This window comes from Schistocerca nitens, chromosome 12, assembly GCF_023898315.1.
Source record: "Schistocerca nitens isolate TAMUIC-IGC-003100 chromosome 12, iqSchNite1.1, whole genome shotgun sequence".
NCBI lineage: Eukaryota > Metazoa > Arthropoda > Insecta > Orthoptera > Acrididae > Schistocerca > Schistocerca nitens.
Genome location: NC_064625.1, coordinates 111,074,454 through 111,084,464, shown reverse-complemented (window position 1 = coordinate 111,084,464; position 10,011 = coordinate 111,074,454).

Here is a 10,011-nt window from a genome sequence, read left to right as displayed (position 1 = left end):
ACACACATTTGTCCTTCCGCAAGCGAAGACCATTTTGTCGCAAGACCTGAAATAATGTGCGTAGGTTGGCTAAATGTTCGTCTGCAGTCTTTCCGGAGATCACAATATCGTCCAGATAGTTTGCTGCAGTAGGGACCGACGCACAAACAGTTTGTAGATACTGCTGAAACAATGCAGGGGTGGATGCACACCCGAATGGCAGTCTTTTGAATCGGTACAATCCAAGATGCGTGTTAACCACCAAGACGCGCTGGGATTCCTCGTCCACTGGTATTTGCAAGTACGCATCTGCTAGGTCCAACTTCGAAAAGTATTTACCCGGTCACAGTTTATCAAAAAGAACTTCCGGGCGGGGTAAAGGATAAGTTGCAATCACTAATTGTGGATTCACTGTTGCCTTGAAGTCCACACAAAGTCTCAATTTTCTGGAAGGTTTCGGCAAAATTACTAATGGTGAGGCCCAGAGAGAAGCCTGCACACGTTCAATTACACCTTGTGATTCTAAATCGTGTAATGTGCTTGCGACCTCATCACGCAATGCGTGGGGAACATTGCGCGCTCTGAAAAATTTCGGTTGCGCGTTGACTTTCAGTTCCAAATGTGCTTCATAGTTCGTAGCGCAACCTAAGCCCGGTGCAAAAATGTCTGCAAATTCTTCACACAGACGAGAAACACTATCCGAAGGCACAGTCTGATTCACTGATAGGACCTGATTTACTATAGACATGTTAAATAACTGAAATAAATCTAAACCAAACAAGTTCACTGCAGTAGAAGAACGAAGAACGTAAAATGACACATGTTTTGTTTGTCCCTTGTATGTTGCAAGAAGAGTGCACTGTCCTAACACAGGGATATGCTGTCCTGAATAACTAGTGAGCTGAACATTTGCAGCACGCAACGGAGGTTTGCCCAGTTGTTTGTACGTGTCTTGATTGATCAATGAAACTGCAGCTCCGGTATCGAGCTGGAATGGTATGACCTTGCCATTAAAGTCCAAATCTACAAAAAGTTTATTGTCCTGCTGACGACAAGAGCGACTGTCTCGTGCAATTTGAACTGATACAGGTACAGCATCACTTGCTAATTGACGTGATTTTCGGCGACGTCGATGCACACTTTTTGTGGGACGAACACAGTCACTGTTAGAGAAAGTGGCACGGGACGGAGTGGAATTAACTACATGAATGTCCATGGGCGAAGGTCCACGAGCCTGAGTCCTTGGTTCGATTCCGGCGCGAAGCAAAGGGCCTGGAATGGTTGTGATTGTCTGATCTGAGCTTTTTCTGGCAAACACTTTGAACATGGACTTTCTTCTTACAGTAAAAGCAAATAGCTTGGTGTGACGGGCAATTGTCACGCGAATGTCTAGTGGCACACCGCGGGCATGATTTTAGAACTGCATTGGCATGCTTACGCTGCACACGTGTTTGAGAGCTAGGCTGCAGCTGCGCGGACGTGCGCGAGGGCTGTTTATCGTTCCGTGCAGCGCGACCGGCGGGCCGGTTAATGTGAAACACGGCTGGCGAAGTTTCAAATGATTCCTGTGCAAAGTCAAGTGTGTCTTGCCTATCCAATATGCCTACCACCTGTTGAAGGGAGGGATTAACTAGTTTCAAAATCTGTTCCCGTATACGAACATCAGAAACGTTCTGTGCAATTGCATCACGCACCATTGTATCGGAATAAGGAAGTCTACATTCAAACTCAAACGCACAATCCCTAGTAAGGCCTTGCAATGTTGCAACCCACTCCTTATTAGTCTGACCGGCCATACGTTTTGTATGAAAGAACATATACCTTTTTGCAACGACATTGACTGTTTCTTTGAAATAGGCATCTAATGCCGACAAAATTTCTTCATAGGACAGAGTTGCTACGTCGCATCGAGGAAACAACTTCACTATCACACGGTACGTTTGCACGCCGACATAAGACAATAAGCGAGGCTGCCGCTCGTTACCTTGAATTCTGTAGGCGGCGAGATGGAATCCAAATTGGCGTGACCACTCCGTCCAGGATTCTATGGCTGGGTCAAAGGGCCGGAACGGGGGTGCAACTGCATGTTGTGGCTGCGGCAGCGGTGAAGCGGCGGCGGCCGCATCGTTTTGCATTGCACGTTGACCCTGAACGAGCTGTCCAAGGGCATCCAATAACGCCTGCGTCTGCTGATTTTGCAAGCAATAAAATTCGGACAGTACTTTTGGAGATGGTGGCGAAGCCATGACACCTGTAAATTAGAGCAATACGAACGCGAAATCCTCTTTTAAGCCTTGTCGCCAAAAAATGTTGTGTCTAGACAAGAGAGCCTAGACACAATGAGAGGAAGCCGAAAGGCACGCGCTAAGCTAAAGCAGGATGGCGTGAGGTCTGAAACAGGATACGTAATGAATGCTATAAAGAAAAGTACGTAGCTGCTGTAATACTTAACTTTAATGCATCCTTGTGGTACATCTGGAAATTGTGGCGATACAAGTGAGACTCTTTAGATACATGCAATGTTACTAATGGCGCCTTGCTAGGTCGTAGCCATAGACTTAGCTGAAGGCTATTCTAACTATCTGCTTGGCAAAGGAGCGAGGCTTCGACAGTGTGCATCGCTAGCTACGTCGTCCGTACAACTGGGGCGAGTGCTCGTAAGTCTCTCGAGACCTGCCGTGTGGTGGCGCTCGGTCGGCGATCACTGACAGTGGCGACACGCGGGTCCGACATGTACTAATGGACCGCAGCCGATTTAAAGCTACCACCTAGCAAGTGTGGTGTCTGGCGGTGACACCACACGAATCACACAAGCAGTTGTCATATTCCCAGAAACCAGGTTAGGCAGCGGTAGAGTAACCTATCACAGTCGGCACAGTATTCTGCTTAAAGATACGCAAATGCACAGGTCAGAACCACCTCACACAAACTCTATTACACAAATAATAATTACAATTGGAAGATATTCATATGCACTTACCAATACCAGCTGAATATTTCCACATAGTCACCAACATCAAATGATAGCTGACTATGAAAGTGCAGTATTTGAACAAAAAAAATCATCAACATTATAAAACGAAGGAGAAAACAGCTCTGGTAGGATCCCTTTCAGCCAATTTTGGCACTGGGAAATGCACATGAGGATTACATTTTCAAGGCTCCCGTTCTCTTAAAAAATATCTTTGAAATCTGTATCTGTGCTATGCCGATAAAAGGCAGACAGAATTCACTAGGGCTGAGCAAAAGATACTCCTCTTTGAACGATCTCGAACATTTATGATACGCCAGAAAACTCAATATGATATCACCGCTGCTCGAACGCAGTGTTGTCAGAAATATTGTTTTTGCAGGAGATTTCTTGCTTTGTCAAAAAATTCTGTTCCTCTACTGCTAAAAGGCAAATAAAAGAGCAAATCCCCTGTTTTTATGTCACGTTCATTTCTATTCCTACAAAGTAATTTTTATGTTGGCAAATTTTGGTACATCACTTGATTAACTCTTTATTTCTTGAGATATTACTTAAATTTTTGACATCCCCTCTGTGAATTACTCAACCCAGAGACGTTTTTTCTTACCAGATCAAAGTGCTGAATCAGGTTCCCCTAAGTTTATTCCTCACTGGGATATTTCTTAAAGCCTACTGTGAAAAGCTAGACAGTCTTACAGTATAGCGTAACGACTCATACTAGTCTATGCTGAAAGTAAAATGTCTGTGATTTATTTTCCTGCTAAGTTATTAAAATAAGTCTGCAGTAGCTCCTTCGTTATTCATTCCAAGAAAGTAAAGCTGTTCACATGGCATCTACTGTATATTTTCGGAGGCAAAATTATGTGAAAAATTTGGGTAGCATAACTAACATGCTTGCAAAGCTGTGGTGTCAATGCATTATAGAGGAATGGTGTCCACCCCCATTAGCTGAGTGGTCAACGTGGCGGAATGCCACACCAAGGGGCCCAGGTTTGAGTCCCGGCTGGAGCAGGAGATTTTCTCCGCTCGGTGACATACGCATATCTCAGACGAGAGAAGCTGCATTACCAGTAAGTGGGAATGTGGCCGCCCAGTCAATCGTATTGCTGAAACAACTGACATCTCAGAGGTAACTGTGAAACTATTGAGCAAAAGAAGCATTTTTGTGTATCAAAATGCACAGAAGTATAAAATAACTAATAGCAAACAGAGTCCTAATGCTAATTATCCTAACATTATGAAAGGAAATGTGTAATCTCTAGAGATCTGTTTGGACTGCTGTCTGTGACAGTCATTATGTTTATTATTTGAATCTGAACTTCAGTAGGTGCTCAGCATTTAATTGTCTCCTATCACTTATAGATAGTGGCTCGGCATTATGGCAGCAGCTTTCGATAGTGTCGATAGAGATAACTGTAGACTGGAATTGTTGGCAGCTGATGAACCACAACTGGGACTGTGGAACTGCAACAGGAACTGTCTGTGGTGTGCGATGCATCTTCATTTATCTGCGATCTGTGATTGGCAAAATATTTCCAACTGTGCTCTACTTTTGGTAAGAGGAAAGCAGATCACACTCTCTGACAGCTAACGTGTGATACGTAGGATCTCTAATGGCAGCATAAATTAGTTCAGTATATGGGTGTCATTTATGCAGTGTTTGTTTGGAAATTATAGGCATCTGGCCAGCAGATTGTCTGGATTGTGATGCCCTCTTGTGACACTGCTGTGTACCAATTTACTGCAGGAGCAGCAAGACCATAAACCATTTGAAATGCCAACATCATGAATCCATTCATGTCAGCTACAGAAGTGGTCACAGAACTTAACCTACTGTGAGTGAAAATATTGTCTGCTGATTTCTTGATTCTGCTGGTTTTGGCCACTGCGAGCTTGAAACAAAATGGTTCACTAATTGTGACACCTTGAAGCAACTCCAGTATTTCCCTGCTGACAAAACCAACCTGAACTTCAAACTGGTAATGAGAGTAAATAAAGAAGATTTCATGTGTGCTCTCAACTTTATGGGTTTTCAATCCCTAACATATTTAAAAATGTACAACAGATCATGTATCTCCCGACTGACAATGTCAAGAAACTTGATTCATGCTATGTATGGATAACACAGGTTTTATTTGAATAAGGGTAACATACAGTATTTTGCATGCTTCTCTCCAGATCTCATTGTTGCAACAACACAGTATGGAAGGAAAGCTTGTTGACTGAGGTTGCATGACTGCAGCTGGTTTTGGAGAGTCTATTGAAGTTTCGTCTATGACCGACATGGAGAAATTCTCTCGGACTTTAGAAGCATATATGCTGCCAACCACTCAGGCACCCAGCAGAAGGAATGCAATCTACTCCATACATACACAGCAACTGATGCATGCACTGACAAAACAATGAACAGTCACACAGGTGTATCTTATTTTAACGATAAGAGTTGAAGGGCATGAAAGTGAGGCTGTGGTTGAGGGGGGAGTGAGACAAGCTTTTAACTTATCCCAGATGTTATTCTATCTGTACATTGAACAAGTAATAAAGGAAACAGGGGAGAAAATTGGAAAAGAAACAAAAGTTCATGAGAAGAAATTAAAGCTCTGAGGTTGTGCCAGAGAGTGACATTGTAATTCTGTCACAGACAGCAATGGACCTGGGCAAGCAGACGAATGAAATGAACTGTGTCTTTAAATGAAGTTGCCAACAGCCTTGCCGCAATGGTAACACAGGTTCCCGTCAGATCACCGAAGTTAAATGCTGTCAGACTGGCTAGCACTCGGACGGGCGACCACCTGGTCTGCTGAGTGCTGTTGGCAAGCAAGATGCACTCGGCCCTTGTGAGGCAAACTGAGGAGCTACTTGATTGAGAACTAGTGGCTCTCGTCTCGAGAGCTGTGAGAGTGGTGTGCTGACCACAAGCCCCTCCATATCCGCATCCAGTGACACCTACAGGCTTAGGATGGCACGGCTCCCGGCTGGTACCATTGGGCCTTCATGGCCTGTTTGAGAGGAGTTAAGTTTTAGTTTTAAATGAGGTTGTAAGATAAGCATCAACAAAAGTGAAATAGGATTATGGGATTGTAGTTTAATTAAATCAGCAGATGCTGAGGGAATTAGATTGGGAAATAAGAAACTTAAAGTAGTAGATGAGTTTTGTTATTTGGGCATCCAAGTAACCTGGTGATGGCTGAAGTAGAGAGGATATAAAATGTAGACTGCAATAGAAAGTGAAGCATTCCTGAAGAAGAGAAATTTGTTAACATTGAATATAGACTTAAGTGTTAGGAAGTCTTTTCTGAAGGTATCTGTCTAGAATGTAGCCATGTATGGAAGTGACACATGCACGATAAACAGTTTTGGTAAGAAAAGAAGAGAAGCTTTTGAAATGTGGTACTACAGAAGAATCTTGAAGATTTGATGGGTAGATCACGAAACTAATGTGGTGGTACTGAACAGAAATGCGGAGAAAAGAAATTGTCGCACAAGTTGACTAAAAGATGGAAAGATTGGATCTGTCGATAGGACACATTCTGAGACATCAAGGGGTTACCAATTTGCTATTGGAGGGAAGTGTTTGGGGTAGAAAATTGTAGAGGGAGATAAGAGATGAATACAGTAAGCAGATTCAGAAGTATGTGGGCTGCAGTAGTTATTCAGAGATGAAGAGGATAGAGTATCATGGACAGCAGCATCAAACCAGTCTCTGGACTGAAGACCGCAACAGTGTAACAGTAATGGAAATTTCTGGCTGGAACTATGCATAAAATAAGAGACTGGCAACCGTTCACCTATAGCAGACTGATGTGTGGTGCACACATACACACACACATAACAGATAACAGTCCTCACAAGCTTTATCTTGCTTTTCAGCCAGTAAGCTCTTCATCTAGTAAGAAGTGTACACATACACACAAACACACATTCAAACATCTACACACACACACACACACACACACACAATCACACACACACACAAACACACACACACACACACACACAGTGTACTAGCAGTGACACTGATTAGTAATTTGCTTTATCTTGCTAAAGAAGATCAGTGTAAGCTGTGGAAGAAATGTATTAAGTATAGGGCTCTTATCAATAAAGTTGCAGTAGATACATTTGGAAATTACCATCATGCAAATAAAAAGACACTTATGTATAGTACTATGTGCTATGATGCACAGTTTAATAAGAGCTATTCAGTAAATGCATATTGTCAATATTGTTCTTTGTTTATTACAGAAAGAATAATCGTTGGCTTGCAGGATTGTGTAAAAATTCAAAAGATCTAGTAGAATTTATAATAAAATGTTTTTAATAGTAGCATGGCCACTTAAATGTGTTATACAAAGAAGTGCCCCATGGAAATGACAGAATTAGAGACACCCTTATGTTAGCTGTCCATTATTTCACTCGTTATGTTACACTGAGCTCATCAAGAAATAGAACCCTCAGTAATGTGAAACAAGCCATGGTATACATTAACAAAAGCGTAGCAAAACATAGAAACAGAGCTTGTACACTGAATTGATTGATTGATTTTTATTTGGTCCCATTTGATTATATTTTGTACAAAGTGTGTATGTGTAATATAAGATAAGTGAACTTAAACCTAGTTTCTTACACTATTTATCCTGTTTATTACAATGTAATACATGAAAGTGGCAATACTTATAATAATGTTACACACATTTTTCACCCAATTTTTAGGTTCTGGAAATTATTTTCATGCTACATTATACTCATATTTACACTTTTCTCTCAGTATTCATGGCCTCATGTTATTTACATATCATAATATGTTCAGTTATTTACAGTACCTCTATAACAGTAGTGGTAGCAGCATTTTTTATTCATTGATATATATACTCTTCTACACTATAAAATTCTTTTTCCATTAAATGATCCTTTAAAAGTTTTTTGAATGTCTTTTTGCTCACATTGTCCTGCAAACTGTATGGAAGGCACTTTAAGAGTGCTATGGAAAACAGTTCTGCATGAGTCTCTTTGTTTATTGTTCAAGATGGTCCTAACAGCTCTTTTTTTGCAATGTAAATATTCTTTTTGTATTTTTGCTGCTGTGATTTCCCCAAACAGTAATTCCATATTGTTGGTATGGCTCAAATAGTCTATGGTACAATGTACATAGAAGCTCCTTGTGGCATAATGTGCATATCTACGTGCTCTTACTTTTCTCTATTTGTGAACACCATGAACTTTGTATTTTTTACATTTTAAATTAGGTCATTTTGTATAAGCCACTGTGCTGTGTTATTTATTGACATAAATGCATTTCTTTCCAGAGTCAATTAATATTTCTTGTTTCAGACCTGCATCCAGTTTCTTTTTCCACATACTACTTTCTGTTGCTGATGTATGATTATATCCACTTGGCTGCATGTCTACGAATACCACAGCTTTCAAGTTTTTCAATGAGTTATTGTATTTTATCCTTATAACCATTTTTTCACATTTTATTGTCAATCTAGTAAGGTTGCTATTACTTCCTAAATTAAATTACAGGTCTGATGATGGTCATGTGATATGACCAAAACTGGTCACCTATGTTCTTGTAATATACATAGTGTGAACAAGATTGAATTTAAAAAAGAAAAATTTTAAAAATCTTTGATCACTGTTCAAAAATGTTTATTAAAATAAGCTATCAGGTTACTGCCTATTAATGTATGTGTGTGACCCAGCTACATGTAAGCTGGTAAATTAGAGGGAAAGCTGCTGGTTTGGGAAAAAAACTTGTTGCCTCCTCAGTTGTATTAAAATGCTGCTGTTTATCTTCTGTCAGTTGCTCAATATTTACTTCACTACACTGGTGTTGGTCAAAGAAAATAGAACCAACATCTACAATGACATATGCCTCTTTACAATACACTACTCTTGCCATATGGTTTTACAAATAACACTTCAAACAGTAAGAAGCTGAAGTATGTGGCAGAAACCCATGACTGAGCAGTCAACCTGACTGCATGGGCATCCACAGAAATTTATGTGACAGGAGGCAAGATTCTAAAATTACCATTTTTGGTATTCAACTTGAGCAGTTTCTGTTGGTTATTAACAAAAATAAAAAGATGCTTTGTTCAACTTACATCACATATAGCACTGCCTGCTTGTATAACACATCTCACCATATTAGTGGATTTATTGCACTATTTTCATACTTTCTGTTTTTTAAAGTTGACAGCCATAATAACAATTCAATAAAACATGTTCCAGTTCTGAGAAACTGTTGAAAACATTTGCAAATATCCAGGTAAAATTGATTATTAGCAACCTTAGATTAAACTTTGGCACATTACTGAGCAGTCATACCAACTAGGCTGCTGAACTTGTAGTCCATGACTGCATGTTGTGCTGTGTTGCACCTCATTAAATTTGGGAATACCCCATTTCCTGAAGTGGAGATCTTTTTGACCTTTATTTCTGAAATCTTGTTCCCTCTCTTCTAGCACAGAAAAAAGTGTTTTCTCTTTTTGATAGATGAGTTACAGATGAATACAGCTACAGTATAACAAGAACATGTTCTTCAAAGTCTACTACAATCACTCTGAATTTGTAAAACTCGATGTACTCTGTGGGAACTATGCCAAGTGTCAACTAGGTTTGTGTGGACAGGAATATCAGCAAGCTGTGGTGGTCTTCTTTGACTGGGCAGACAAATAGTAAAACCACTTATGTAAAGTTAAAGTGGAGGGGGGAGAAATAAAATGAAAGGGAAGGACTAGTAATATCAGCTGCAATGGACTTGATGCAGAGTGAATGGGGATAAATGCACAGACAATCTCAGCATATCTCCAGACCGACCCACATTCCCACCTAGCACCAACTACCCATAGTCTCCAACCATACACTCCACGCTTGCAAATTTTCATCGCCTGTCGAGGTACATCAATTATATGAATCCGCAGATGTGATACGTAGGCAAGAGTGTGCGTTGGCCAGGGAGTATGCCGAGATAGTCAGCACATTTGCTAAAACAGTGTGTCTGCATGGTGCAGTGGTTAATATAACTGCCTTGTCAGCAGGAGATCCTGGGTTCGAGT